This window comes from Lingula anatina, chromosome 4 (assembly GCF_051362555.1).
Source record: "Lingula anatina isolate TDL-2025a chromosome 4, LinAna3.0, whole genome shotgun sequence".
Classification (NCBI taxonomy): domain Eukaryota; kingdom Metazoa; phylum Brachiopoda; class Lingulata; order Lingulida; family Lingulidae; genus Lingula; species Lingula anatina.
The window spans coordinates 10,789,749-10,806,338 of record NC_141770.1 but is presented as its reverse complement, the minus strand read 5'-3'; positions in this window follow the sequence as shown (position 1 = coordinate 10,806,338).

The window sequence follows — 16,590 nt, the reverse complement described above, 5'->3', positions numbered from 1 at the left end:
AACAAATGGAGACGTAATTGAAACCAAATAAAATGAAGAGTGCGTGTTGATAAACTGCTATTCCGTATCATCGTGTCATTTCGTAAACACTTAATGAAGTCATTACTCGTTAAGGGTCTCTTCCTTGAAGGCAAAAGCTACGGCCAAAACCCCGGCCAATGCAAATATACCGTTAATCATCATTAATTGTCGTGTTTAACAGCTGCTCGATTCGTTTTAGTTTTCACCCATGATAGGAAGTGTCCGTTACTATGACTGACATGATGGGGCTTGTCCTCTGCCAAGCTCGTACACCTTTGCATGAGACGTGTGTTTATGAGTGTGTGTGTGTGCGCGCACACGTGTGTGTTACACTCAGGAGTAACATGATCGAGGTGAAGGAAGCCCGCAAATTCCTAAAACGTATAACGTCAACTTGCCAATTCTCTGTTCATTATGTTAGTAGTCAAACGCACTTCTAACACTGCACTCGTTCAACTGATCTAATATGCATGATAACGTGTTTTTCTTCACCCCAGGCTTCGCGACGATTTCTGACATGGCACCTACTGCGAGTGCAGTCGAATGCAAATTTCATAAACGAAAATTAAACGCTTCCTTTTATGTCAGTTTTTCATTAACTGTGGATTTCAACGAGTTCAGGGCAATAAAGTATTTTAAAAAATCACGAAATGAGGCAATAAATTGGTGATGGACAGTAACTGTTCAATGTATGCCACTGTATAAATTAAAATTTCATCATAATCCGTTCATAAATTTTTGCATACTGTTGTTAACAGGCAGACTAACGGGACCGTAAGGAGGTAAGTAAGCAAAGCATATTAAGATCAAAACGGCTATGCCATTACTTTCAGACGCGTGAACACAAGGATATACCCTACACTCTACGAGGGTCACAGGTCAGCTTTTCACTGGGTATTCACAGATATGTCTCGGGCTAATGCGTGACGCAACTATCTGCTACTCTCTGACCGTACAAGCTCAGTCTGATGGTAGTCTGAGGCAAAATTACTGTACTTTGTAAATTGTTTTTCAGGCCCCTGATATCTCAGGACAACTATCTGCTGGGTCGGCCTGGAGAGAAGTGCACATAATTAACCTGCGTCCCGGGTGGAGGGTATACAGCCGGGTACTTAAGGAGTAGGAGTTCAACTTCTCCACCAATCAACTGCCACGTGCACGCGCCGTTATGAAACGCCTGTGGAAATGCTTCGCACAAAGCTGTCAATCATCAACTCGCTCCCCCGGAGGATCGAACTCGTAAGCCAACTCAGTGCAATGTGCATAACTTGCAGATGCTAATTGTGTGAGAGTTAAATTTGTCACTTAGCTGGTAAGAAAGTTTTTTTGAATGTTCTACCAAAATAATCGTTTAGCAAGAAACTGTAAGTGGGGGAGGGGGCTGACCACACACACACACACACACACACACACACACACACACAAGATCGAAGTGAATTCCCCTTAACCTTCACTTCCTTCCCGTATGACTGTCGTGGTAGACTGAATGAGTGGTCACGTCCTCCACCTGGGTCCTACACGTTTGTAGAAGACACCTTTTTGTAATTGCTAATTCCTAAATCGAATAAAGTCAAAACTTCTCCAACGACACCCTTTTGGTGATTGCTGGATCCATAAATCGAATTCAGTTAAAATTATCTGTTCATTTTCTCACGAAATAAAAATTATATTGGTAGTCAAACATATTTTTAGCACTGCGTCCCATCACCTAATATGTGTGATGTCGCGTGTTTTTCCTCCACCTCCAGGCTTTCCTCTGTTTCCAGCTGGTATGACACCAAGAGCGAAAACAATTGAATGTAAATTTCATCAATAAAAATATAAATGCTCCCTTTTATGCCAGTTTTTTTCAACAATTGTGGATTCATATGAGTTCCCCACAAAAGGTGTTAATATACATCACTAAATTAGACTTTCAACTAGTGATGAACAGTTACCGCAGAACTTACGAGGAGGTTGATGTACATGGTAATCATTCGATGTATGTATGCCATCGAATGATTACCAAACTGTTGTTTTTTCCCAGACGAAGTTGACATAAAGTATTGTATGAGATGTATTATCAATGGATGGGTCTTAACTGTTCATAATAAACATCATAGCAACATGACAAAAGAATCTGTCTTCATGCGAAGGTATATCGACGAAAAAATCTTCATATGAAAAAAATAGAATCATCCACCTCCAGGGATAGCACCACACCTCAGGGGCCCATACATCCCCTTGATGATAAGTCTATCAATCCCTTATTAAGTTTCAAAACCTTCAGGGGATTGTGAACGAAAATTGCAAACGGTCGGGCGGGTGGGTTAACATTATCCCCAACTTTTGTCACCGGAGTTGGGGGATAATAGTTATGACTTCATTCTTTCCAATGCAAGGCTGACAGAATGTGAAATAACTTTCCATAAATATTTGCAATTAGTCCTTACACATTCATGTGTGTGTGTGTGTGGGGGGGGGGGGGTAACGCCAGTAAAAAACTTGTTGAGAACTTACTGTACATGTGTGTACATGCATCACAAATAAATAAATATATTCTGTGTAATGGGAAGGATTTGCATAATCAAATAAACCAATGCAGCAGAAACTGCAAAAGTACATGGAGAGCCCAGACCTGATAAAGGCAGTTTAACTCTAATATTTACCAATCTATTAACTTATCAATCAGTGGATCACCCAAAAATTTGAATCGTTTGTAACTTGTTCACCCCGGACAGTTTTTGAAAAATGTACTCAAATCCATCAATAACTTTTTTTTCAAAATACAGCTAACAGCCAGACAAACAGACTACCGGAACCACAAACATTACATCCTTGGGGAAGGTAATTAAAGCAAAGCATATTTAAAATCAAGTTTAGCTCGGAAATTACCTTCAAAGGTGTGTAGGTGTAACGAGTAACAGTTCAACTTCTCAACTAGCGAACTGCCACGCACTGTTATAAAACGCCTGTGGCAATCCTTCGTACATAGCTGTCAGTCATCAACTCGCTCCCTCAGAGTCGCGAACTCGTAGGCCTACTCAGTGCAGTCTGCATAGCTCACAGATGATGATTGTCTGAATGTCAAAATTGTCACTGTTTTGGTATGTATGTCTTTTTAAATCTTCTACCATAACAGGTGCAAAGCAAGAATTTTTGAAGTAGGGGTGGTGGCTAACCTTTCAGATAAATTATCCACGTGGATTCCCCTTAACCGCCCCTTTACTTCCTGACCGTATGATTGACGTGGTTGAGAAAATGAGTGATTAAGGGTGCATTCCCAGAGATTTAGATCGATCCAGAGATTTAGATCGACGTAACTCCCTGGGGGTTCACGCTAAATTGCAGTCAGCCGAGCGCGCACCATAGTTAACTACCCCCTTACAGGTTTTAGTAGGCGAGACAGACGCTTAAGCTGGCTAAGCTGACAGCAATCTAGTTAGACTCCCCACAGGGATAGATCGATCTAAAATCTATGGGAATGGGGTCTAAGACCCCATTTCCAGAGATTAGATCGATCTACTTTAGATAGACCTAACTCCCTGGGGGTTCACGCTAAATAGCTGTCAGCCGGGCGGACACAAAAGTTAATCACCCCCTTACAGCTTGTAGTAGGCGGGACGGACATTTAAGCCGGATTATCTGACAGTAATCTAGTGAGACTCCCCGCGGGGATAGATCGATCTAAAAGCTCTGGGAATACAGCCTAAGTCCTTCAGCTCCAACACGTTTGCAAGAGACATCTTTGGGGATTGCTTATCCCTAAATCGAATAAAGTTGAAACTTTTTCAATTTCTTGTTCAGTTTCTCACTGTGTAAAAATTACATTGGTAGTCAAACGCATATAAGCACGGTTTCCTTCGCCCTCAGGCTTCGCACTGACATGATTCGCAATTGAATGTAAATTTCAACAATATAAAGCAATCGCCCCCTTTTATGTCTGTTTTTCAACAACGTGGATTTCACTGAGTTCCCTTTAAAATCCCATCAGATCTACTGCAAAGGTTTTAGGAATGGTAGTCATGTTGTATACATATTCAATTGCATCATATAGATATATGCGGAACGTTTCAGTTTAAATTAAGATGATGATTGTCTGAATGTTAAAGATCCATTTAAGAAGATGGTCCCAAACCAAGAATAATAAGACAGGGTTGGAGGTGTTGGTGGAGTGGAGGACGAAATTCCTTTCTGGCGCGAAGACTGCTTGCTTTACCTTGCCCCGGTTTCCCAAAAATTAAGTCAGGTTCCCTGACTAAGAACTTAATAACCAAGGTTACATGGTCACATCTTACCCTATCATGAGCAGTGTAACAGCACTCTCATGGAAATTCTAGTCAATTAAGCCAGGGAACTGATTTAAGTTCTTGGGTGCAACTGGGGCCAGGATATAAGGTTGTTCCGTGAAGAACTGCTCTGAAAGAACGATTGCACCTAAAATTCGCTTCAGGTGACACCCGAGCTTGGTGGCACACGACCTCGTATGGAAAAAAAATAAATGGCAAAATTAAATTTTATTACTTCCCCTCATTGATGGAGCCGGGAGGACAGTGTTGAAACTGTTTGCCTGAAGTTTATTTGTTTTATTTGCTTTTAGATAATAGTCTGCAAACAGAATGAGAAATTTAATATACAGGTAGCTCCCAAAATGTTTAAAAAAATTTTTTGGATTATGATAGAAGTGAACTAACACCAAACACTACTCTTAATAAGATGCTTATAGAAAAAAAACAGGAAAAAATGTCAATTTATAATTATTGAAGTGAACTGCAAATGTATCAGATAAATCGTTTTACAAACCACTTTAAGTGAAAAGTCGTCTGGCTCACGTATACAGCTGCGGATTTAAAAGACCGTTGGCGTTGTTTGCCGAACCTTAATGTTGGTTTTGTCATATTCGGATACCTAGACATAAAAGAAAGAATTTGCAAAATATGTTCAAAAGAAATAAAAAATTAATTGCATATCTTGCTCAAATGTCTCATATACACAAAGAACAGGGACTTCTGGAAGGAGACTAAACAAAAATTACAATTTTACAATATAACTATATAATGTAATATACAGCAAAGAAAGAATAAACCAAACAACACACAGTCATGCAAAGTAACGGATTATATAGCTTGATCATCATATTACCTCAATATAAATCTCTGTGGGAAAATACCTTTAAATCGTCGTAGTTTAAATGAATTAGTGCTGTAATCTTTTATAAGGCCATTAAAACCTTAATAAATGAAATGAAATAAATTCTCTAGACCACACTAATCTGATTAAAATGGTTTCGAATTCTTTCAGGTAATGTTCAACCTTTGGGCAATTTCGCGAGCGCAGGCCATAAACGCGAAACTGTTATTTTCTAACCATAACCGAAGGAGGGAATGATGGCATGACAGGAGGTGCGTCAGCTGCCATATTATACGCTGCAATTTTATCTTTAAATCATAACGCAACTGTCGAAAAACATTAGCAGGCGAAGATTATCACAGGTAAGTGATCTGAAAAGTTTTCGACATAGGTGGGTGGAGAGAGGTGGGGGGGGGGGCATTTTATCTCTGTGGACTTAAATTAAAATATTCAGCGTAGTCTACATCATTACAATGTATGTTAGACCTTAAAACAAAACCAAAAAACTGGGATATTTCATCAGTTTTGCCTTTATCACCAAAGTATACCCTGTCCCAAACCGTTGAGAAAATTACGTTCTCTAAACCTGTTTGATTCTACTTTATTAAAAAATTCCATTTATTCTCTTAAAGGATTATTACAGAGTATAACCATCTATGGAGGTCACGTGGTTGGATGGCAAGCACAGATTTCAGATTTATTGCTATAACTGCCGTTTTTGTGGTTAAATAGAATATATCATATTTCTATGAGTTGTTTACAATGTATTTATTGGTACCAGGACACCCCCCCCCCCCCCGGACAATTCCTCCCCGGACTACCCCCCCCCCCCCCCCCCCTCCCGAAGAATATATATTTATATACAAATATAAAGAAAAGAGTAGAAAGTTTAAATCTTTTCATCCATTTTCTGAATATTTCTTAGTGTGATGATGCAACTCGAGGATAGATGATATTAATTGTATTAAACAAATGATTTTCATGGAGTACATGAAATTTTCGAGATAGAAGTACAGAACCTGAAGGATAGGTGGTTGTACTTTGATTAGATATTTAATAAATCTTCCTGTACTTGTACTCAATGAAAAGGGAATTTGTTATAAAATAATTTGTTTCATGATGAAGTTGTATTATCACACTAAAATATTAATAAAATGGATGAAACGTTTAAAAATTACACTTTCTTCTTTATATTTGTATTAAAATATATATTTCTTGGGGGGGGGGGGTCTTCCGGGGGGAAATTGTCCTGGGGGGGGGGGGGGGGGATTGTCCTGGGGGGAATTGTCCGGGGGGGGGGATATTTATTGTGAAATATAGATCTCATATGAAGAGTTGTTATCCCTTTAACTTCTCGTCGAACTTAATTTGCAGTGTAAGCTTTTGATATGAAGGGTTTCTGTGCGCTAATGCAACAGCTTTCGAGGTATGTCATGAATACTGCGCTTGAGCTCGGAATAATTTCGAACGCAACTTAATCGATCCGCGAATACAGCAATCTGATTGAGTCCCAGGCTCTTCTGTTAGTTTCTTTCTGGCGTCGAAAGGGGTTTTAAAATATTAAAATATGAATGCACAGCTGGAGATCGATTTCGGAATGATTTCAAAAAAGAATTTCAAAAAGTGTTATTTAGACGACATGTGATAGAAACCCATTAAAAGCGCCTTGCATATAGCGATACTGATGGATATTTATACCAGTCATGTAAATTGTTTAAATATGGTGTACCTGGTGATAAAGGAAAAATTATTAAAATCATTGCTATAGAAAAGACTTACCATTATAACCTAATTTATGTTTATAAAACGTTCCGTTATAGGGCCATGAAGTGCTTCCTGATAAGTTTAGTAGTATTTTTAACAGTGGCCAAAGAATGCGCTGGAAATGGAAATGACATGAAAGGACAAAAGGGCGAAAAAGGTGAAAAAGGTATGCAAGGACAAGATGGGCCAACTGGAGACAAAGGGATGAAAGGTGATATGGGAATGACAGGACCAACAGGACAAGATGGGTCAACAGGGCCAACAGGGCCAACTGGAGACAAAGGGATGAAGGGTGACACGGGTTTGACAGGACCAACAGGACAAGATGGGCCAACAGGGCCAACAGGGCCAACTGGAGACAAAGGGATGAAAGGTGATATGGGTATGACAGGACCAACAGGACAAGATGGTCAAGATGGGCCAACTGGACCAACTGGTCAAGATGGGCCAACTGGGCCAACAGGGCCAACTGGAGACAAAGGGATGAAAGGGGATAATGGTATGACAGGACCAACAGGACAAGATGGGCCAACAGGGCCAACAGGACCAACTGGTCAAGATGGGCCAACTGGGCCAACTGGTCAAGATGGGCCAACTGGGGACAAAGGGATGAAAGGTGATATGGGTATGACAGGACCAACAGGACAAGATGGGTCAACAGGGCCAACAGGGCCAACTGGAGACAAAGGGATGAAGGGTGACACGGGTTTGACAGGACCAACAGGACAAGATGGGCCAACAGGGCCAACTGGAGACAAAGGGATGAAAGGTGATATGGGTATGACAGGACCAACAGGACAAGATGGTCAAGATGGGCCAACAGGACCAACTGGAGACAAAGGGATGAAAGGTGATATGGGTATGACAGGACCAACAGGACAAGATGGGCCAACAGGGCCAACAGGACCAACTGGTCAAGATGGGCCAACTGGGCCAACTGGTCAAGATGGGCCAACTGGAGACAACGGGATGAAAGGTGATATGGGTATGACAGGACCAACAGGACAAGATGGGTCAACAGGGCCAATAGGGCCAACTGGAGACAAAGGGATGAAGGGTGACACTGGTTTGACAGGACCAACAGGACAAGATGGGCCAACTGGACCAACTGGAGACAAAGGGATGAAAGGTGATATGGGTATGACAGGACCAACAGGACAAGATGGTCAAGATGGGCTAACAGGACCAACTGGAGACAAAGGGATGAAAGGTGATATGGGTATGACAGGACCAACAGGACAAGATGGTCAAGATGGGCCAACAGGACCAACTGGTCAAGATGGGCCAACTGGGCCAACAGGGCCAACTGGAGACAAAGGGATGAAAGGTGATAATGGTATGACAGGACCAACTGGTCAAGATGGGCCTACTGGGCCAACTGGGCCAACTGGTCAAGATGGGCCAACTGGGCCAACTGGAGACAAAGGGATGAAAGGTGATATGGGTATGACAGGACCAACAGGACAAGATGGGCCAACTGGGCCAACTGGGCCAACTGGTCAAGATGGGCCAACTGGGCCAACTGGAGACAAGGGGATGAAAGGTGATATGGGTATGACAGGACCAACAGGACAAGATGGGCAAACTGGGCAAACTGGGCCAACTGGACCAACTGGAGACAAAGGGATGAAAGGTGATATGGGTATGACAGGACCAACAGGACAAGATGGGTCAACAGGGCCAACAGGGCCAACTGGAGACAAAGGGATGAAGGGTGACACGGGTTTGACAGGACCAACAGGACAAGATGGGCCAACAGGGCCAACTGGAGACAAAGGGATGAAAGGTGATATGGGTATGACAGGACCAACAGGACAAGATGGTCAAGATGGGCCAACAGGACCAACTGGGGACAAAGGGATGAAAGGTGATATGGGTATGACAGGACCAACAGGACAAGATGGTCAAGATGGGCCAACAGGACCAACTGGTCAAGATGGGCCAACTGGGCCAACAGGGCCAACTGGAGACAAAGGGATGAAAGGTGATAATGGTATGACAGGACCAACAGGACAAGATGGGCCAACAGGACCAACAGGACCAACTGGTCAAGATGGGCCAACTGGGCCAACTGGAGACAAAGGGATGAAAGGTGATATGGGTATGACAGGACCAACAGGACAAGATGGGCCAACTGGGCCAACTGGACCAACTGGAGACAAAGGGATGAAAGGTGATATGGGTATGACAGGACCAACAGGACAGGATGGGTCAACAGGGCCAACTGGGCCAACTGGTCAAGATGGGCCAACTGGGCCAACTGGAGACAAAGGGATGAAAGGTGATATGGGTATGACAGGACCAACAGGACAAGATGGGCCAACTGGGCCAACTGGGCCAACTGGTCAAGATGGGCCAACTGGGCCAACAGGAGACAAAGGGATGAAAGGTGATATGGGTATGACAGGACCAACAGGACAAAATGGGCCAACAGGACCAACTGGGCCAACTGGACCAACTGGAGACAAAGGAATGAAAGGTGAGATGGGTATGACAGGACCAACAGGACAAAATGGGCCAACAGGGCCAACAGGGCCAACTGGACCAACTGGAGACAAAGGGATGAAGGGTGACACGGGTTTGACAGGACCAACAGGACAAGATGGGCCAACAGGGCCAACAGGGCCAACTGGAGACAAAGGGATGAAAGGTGATATGGGTATGACAGGACCAACAGGACAAGATGGTCAAGATGGGCCAACAGGACCAATTGGGCCAACTGGGCCAACTGGAGACAAAGGGATGAAAGGTGATAATGGTATGACAGGACCAACAGGACAAGATGGGCCAACAGGACCAACAGGACCAACTGGTCAAGATGGGCCAACTGGGCCAACTGGTCAAGATGGGCCAACTGGGCCAACTGGAGACAAAGGGATGAAAGGTGATATGGGTATGACAGGACCAACAGGACAAGATGGGCCAACAGGGCCAACTGGGCCAACTGGACCAACTGGAGACAAAGGGATGAAAGGTGATATGGGCATGACAGGACCAACAGGACAAGATGGGTCAACAGGGCCAACTGGGCCAACTGGACCAACTGGAGACAAAGGGATGAAAGGTGAGATGGGTATGACAGGACCAACAGGACAAAATGGGCCATCTGGGCCAACAGGACCAACTGGTCAAGATGGGCCAACTGGGCCAACAGGGCCAACTGGAGACAAAGGGATGAAGGGTGACACGGGTTTGACAGGACAAACAGGACAAGATGGGCCAACAGGGCCAACAGGGCCAACTGGAGACAAAGGGATGAAGGGTGATATGGGTATGACAGGACCAACAGGACAAGATGGTCAAGATGGGCCAACAGGACCAACTGGTCAAGATGGGCCAACTGGGCCAATAGGGCCAACTGGAGACAAAGGGATGAACGGTGATAATGGTATGACAGGACCAACAGGACAAGATGGGCCAACAGGGCCAACAGGACCAACTGGTCAAGATGGGCCAACTGGGCCAACTGGTCAAGATGGGCCAACTGGGCCAACTGGAGACAAAGGGATGAAAGGTGATATGGGTATGACAGGACCAACAGGACAAGATGGGCCAACTGGGCCAACTGGGCCAACTGGACCAAATGGAGACAAAGGGATGAAAGGTGAGATGGGTATGACAGGACCAACAGGACAAATTGGGCCAACAGGACCAACTGGTCAAGATGGGCCAACTGGGCCAACTGGGCCAACAGGACAAACTGGTCAAGATGGGCCAACTGGGCCAACTGGAAACAAAGGGATGAAAGGTGATATGGGTATGACAGGACCAACAGGACAAGATGGGCCTACTGGGCCAACTGGGCCAACTGGGCCAACCGGACAAACTGGTCAAGATGGGCCAACAGGACAAACTGGTCAAGATGGGCCAACTGGGCCAACTGGAGACAAAGGGATGAAAGGTGATATGGGTATGACAGGACCAACAGGGCACGATGGGCCAACAGGGCCAACTGGAGACAAAGGGATGAAAGGTGATAATGGTATGACAGGACCAACAGGACAAGATGGGCCAACAGGGCCAACAGGACCAACTGGGCCAACTGGTCAAGATGGGCCAACTGGGCCAACTGGAGACAAAGGGATGAAAGGTGATATGGGTATGACAGGACCAACAGGACAAGATGGGCCAACTGGGCCAACTGGACAAACTGGTGAAGATGGGCCAACTGGGCCAACTGGAGACAAAGGGATGAAAGGTGATAATGGTATGACAGGACAAGATGGGCCAACAGGGCCAACTGGAGACAAAGGGATGAAAGGTGATAATGGTATGACAGGACAAACAGGACAAGATGGGCCAACAGGGCCAACAGGACCAACTGGTCAAGATGGGCCAACTGGGCCAACTGGAGACAAAGGGATGAAAGGTGATACGGGTTTGACAGGACCAACAGGACAAGATGGTCCAACAGGGCCAACTGGAAACAAAGGGATGAAGGGTGACACTGGTTTGACAGGACCAAGGGGACAAGATGGGCCAACAGGGCCAACAGGACCAACAGGACCAACTGGAGACAAAGGTATGAAGGGTGGTATGGGTTTGACTGGACCAACAGGACAAGATGGGCCAACAGGACCAACTGGAGACAAAGGGGTCAAGGGTGAGATGGGTTTGACAGGACAAGATGGACCAAGTGGATCAACAGGGGCAGATGGGCCACCTGGACCAACTGGAGAAAAGGGGATGAAGGGTGAGAAAGGCAAGACAGGACCAGAGGGGCCAACAGGACCAAATGGTCAAAAAGGTAAGAGTATATTACCTCGCCAAAAGAGGACATAAATCAATGTCTGGGTATGAGCCCCACCTGTGTGGTTTTTATCTAGATGGTGAAGGTAATGAAATTAAAATGATTCATAAAAAGATTTGTTACAAATGACATCTGATAATGCATACTTTGCTATCATTTTTGGTATGATAATGAAGCAGACAGACACTTTTTCAGCAACTGTATGTAGTATTTTTTAATAATAACATGTAGTAATTCTGAGTTGTTCTTAGTTGAAATCAGACAATGTGTCATCTGTTTTGCAATTTTCAGGAATGAAGGGAGACACTGGAATGAAGGGCCAGCAAGGAGAGAGAGGTAAATTAACATATTTAGATTATCAAATATCTCTTGCAAGGGGATCAACAGGGGATACGTAAAATAACCAACAGTGATATTTTTCAAGATACCCTGAACAGCGTATGTGATTTTGTCATGGGTGTAGAGGGAAGTGAAATGTCCCACTTAAAAGGGCAGAGGAGGTAGATCCAGAGGAGTCAGATTTGACTGATTTTTTTTCTGTAGGTCTTGTTGTTTTTGGGGATTTTAGCAGGGGGCAAGCAGACATCCATAATTTTAGTAAATCTTTTTAGTAAATTACTACTGCACTATTTTGGTTTGACCCTGTGTAAATTCTCTATCTGCTATGTACTTTGTTTCCCCGGGAAATTCTCCCATAGGAACCAAATAGTGCAGATAGAAAACCCCATCATACTAGCTGGATTGATCCAACTATAATAATAATAATAATAATAATAATAATAATATTTATTTCTTAAAACCGCACTACACTAGCGTCTCAGTGCTGTTTACAGGTAAAATAATTAGGATTACAACTTATTATATATATAATAAAAGCTAAGGTAAAAAAAAAAAAAAACAATTAAAATAATTAAAACTTTTTTTCTGATAAAATGAGAAGATATTAATTAAAATACTGTGCAAATAAGAATGTTTTTAAATCTTTTTTAAAAACCTCAACACTGTCAATAGTCCGAATGTGTGAGGGTAATTGATTCCATAAAATTGGTGCTGAAATTGAAAATGCCCTGTGGCCGTAGGTTTTGGTTGTTTTTTTATTATCATTTCTGATAAAACAAGGAGTGGAGGTGGATCTGGTAGACCTGGTGAGACTGGGTGTACTTGGATGTAGCATCGAGTTAAAATATGAGGGGCATTCACCTCTAGTGAATTTAAAAACAAACAACAGTAATTTAAAAACAATTCTCTGTCGTACAGGAAGCCAATGTAGTTCGAATAAAATGGGTGAAATGTTTGATCTGAGAGGGATTTTGGTCAGTAGTCGTGCTATGTGAGAGATTCTCCCTAAGTGCAATCTTTGTAATCAGCTTAAATATCTGACACACCTCCTTATAGTTGCTAGGGGATAATTAATTAATTAATCAACAAGCTACTCAAAGAGGCATGTCAGACAGTTAAACCGATTAGACTGAATGCACTCTATCTAGAATCCCCCACAGAGTTGGATCGATCTAGCTGGTGTGATGTTTGAATGTGAAGGCGGTCCTAGCAACTTCCCCTTGGACCAACTAATTTGGGCTGGTGCATTTGAAACATGTGCTCACCTCTGTACATTGGCTCTAAATTATTTGTTAGAAAACAAAATCTGTACAAAACTGTTTATTTTGGAAAGACAATTTTTCGTGCTAAATGGACTTGGAAAAATTGTAAAATTGGTATATAATTGTAAGAGTTGTGGGTGTTATAGGATGGAATTAGTTATTGATAGTGGGAGTGAAAAATAAAAAAATTCATATCAAAATGAACAATTAAAAATATCTTGGCTTGAAAAACTGATAATTGGTTATCTTTGTATATTAAAAAAATGCATGATAGTGTTTTATTTCTTAAATTATAAGAAATTTGTCTGTGCATACGATGTCATTTTCTCCTTAGTTTTTGAAGCAAGCTTCTTTAAAACCATGTCTTTTTCTCACTCCTCTCAAATCCAAACATTAAGCAAAATAACAAAATGAAGAGACAAAAAACACCTTGGGCCCAGTTTCATAAAGGACGTTTAGCACTAACCAGTGTTTAAGTCTAACCAGTGGATAAATAACACCCATTAACTAAACGGCGGTTGAAATTGTGTTTCATAAACAGTGTTCAAACAGTCGGTTAGTTAAACTGACCTTTAAATATTTCATCCAGTTAAACACTATATGTCCTTTATGAAACTGGGTCTTGATCTTTATAAAATCACCACTTTAAAGATGTCAAAACATCAATTTATTCTAGATTCGCATAGATGGGGTTCTGGGGCTTTGGGAGAAGTAAAAAAGAAGCAGCATATGTGTGATAAGCTAAAATTCTGAATATAACTGTAGGGCAGCAAGGGGAAGCCAGGCTAAGTACAGTTTATCATTCTGCTAAGTAACTTTTTATCCCTATTCATTCAGGCTAAACTGATTAAATGATTTAATGCTCACTCTTATTTATTCTGCGCCAGGAAAAATTCGAAAGTTTTCTTCACAGTGTTGGATTTAGGCGGAGCTAGGGGGTCCTGCCCCCCCCCCTCCCCCCGGGTTCAGAAAAAAATACTTCACTTTTGAAATTTTGAATTTACTAGCTAATTTACTAGTTTAAAACAATAGCAAATGACACCATTTGCCCTCCAAAACCCCAACATTTCTTGGGGGCCTTCAGTAACCCCCACATCCCGCGTCAAGGGGGTTGAGTAGCTGCTTTGCATCTCATCCAGCCCGCCCCCCCCCCCCCCCCCCCCAACCAAAAAAAAAAATCTCCTTTAATTAATCCTGGGTCTGCCCCTGCTCTCGGTTTGGTACTTTATATATTTTCAAGAGAATATCATGCACAGGTGCTCAACACAGTCAGAATGCTAACTTTTTTTGTGATCATTTCTTGTGATATGCATTTATTTTTTCTTTATTATTTTATATACCTATGCCTATTTCATGCTGTATTGTGACAAAGGACAGAATGTTAACTTTTGTGATAATTTCTTGTTATATGTATTAAAATTTTTTAACATTCGTATACCTGCATCTTGCTTTATTATGAGTGTATGATGCCTAAAAATTTGTATTTGTATCTAGGAATGAAGGGCAACAATGGAATAGGTCAAAAGGGAGAAAGGGGGAGTCCAGGTAAGTACAGCTCAATCAGTCCCATTAGTACTCTTTCTTTTTTCGCTTACTTCACATACAGGTTAAACCGATTAAACAATTTATCATACGTTAATGCCTGTTCTGTGCTTTGTGTCTTTTAAAAAACCTTGTGGATGACCTGAAATTCTGAACTTAACTACATTCTCCAGGAATGAAGGGAATGAAGGGCAACAATGGAGTAGGTCAGAAGGGAGAAAGAGGAATGAAGGGCAACAATGGAGTAGGTCAGAAGGGAGAAAGAGGAATGAAAGGCAATAATGGTCAAAAGGGAGAAACGGGAATGAAAGGCAACAATGGGCAAAAGGGAGAAAGGGGAATGCCGGGTAAGTACAGTTTCATCGTCCCTATTTGTTGTCTTATATATATATATATATAGGTTAAACTGATTAAACAATTTAACGTCCATTAATGCCTGTTGATTAATCTGCACACAGAAAAACGTTTTCCTACAGTCTGGTGTTTCCTGCACTTTTAAGAGATCACATATAATGGTGCCAGAATGTTAACCATCTTTATTGATTCTTGTTAAATGCATTTCTTTTTATCACAAACAATACACATATGTCTAAATTGGGCATTATTGTGAGAATGTGAAAGATAGCCTAAAAATTCTTATTTAATTATATTGAATGGGGATAGGTCAAACGGGAGAATTAGTACTATTTCATCAGTCTTATAAGTGCTTTTTCTTTTTTGTTCGCCCCACTGTTCGTACAGATTAACTGATTAAACAATTTAACATTCATAAATGCGTCTTCATGATTCTGAAAAAGTTAAGTGCTTCCGAGATTTTTAGAAGAGACCCATTCACAGGTGCTTATCACAGGCAGAATCAATGCTAACATTTTGTGGTGTTTTCTTGCCCACTTTGTATCTCGTACATGTATGTCTATGTCATGCCTTATTGTGAGAACTCTGTTGAGCAGGTCAAATCATCATCTTCCCCTTCATGGCAACAACACCGGCTTTCCTGTCCAAAGGAACCACTGGCCCAATTAGAACGACTGGACCTTTTGGAACGACTGGTCGATTCGCCACTAAAGGCCCTTTTGGAACGACAGTTCGATTCGGAACTAAAGGCCCTTTTGGAACGACATTTCGATTCGGAACTAAAGGTCCTTTTAGAACGACAGGTGGATTCGGAACTAAGGGTCCTTTTGGAACTAGTCTAGTTCTATTCGGAGTTAAAGGCCCTGGTAAAAAGACTAGAGTCTTTGGTAAAACAAGAACATTTGGCCTATTTGCAGACTTAGGGCGGAAAAACATCATCCCAAAGCTAGGCCCAGTCGACAATCTTTTAGGTAAAGCTTATTATATCGTGGGGAATGTAAAAAAGATTAGAAATAAAGTTGAATTTAAATGCAAGTTTTGGTTTAAAATCGCATCCAAAACTCATATTATTATTTTTAATGTCTTAATTATTAATATTGATTATTTACATATTAAATAAAAGCGTTAGTTTCTCATCAGGTTAATACGTGATATTTTGAAATGACTTATAACTAGACCAGTCATAAATATGTCTTTTTTTTTTTTCATGCAGCTAACAGTTTGTAAATTTCGATTTTTAGGATTTTTAAAAAGAATAGGCCAGCGGTCCGAGTTAAAAGAGAATGAAAGATTTGATCAAATCACTCAAAATTTACAGTCCCAGAAAGCAGAATTGATGTCAGGATTGGTGACACTGGGAGGACTTGTTCTTTTTATACTGTTTTTGGTGTTCATTTTGTTTAGTATCACGTGGAAAAGAGCAACAAGAGCCAAGGAAGAACTACGGGA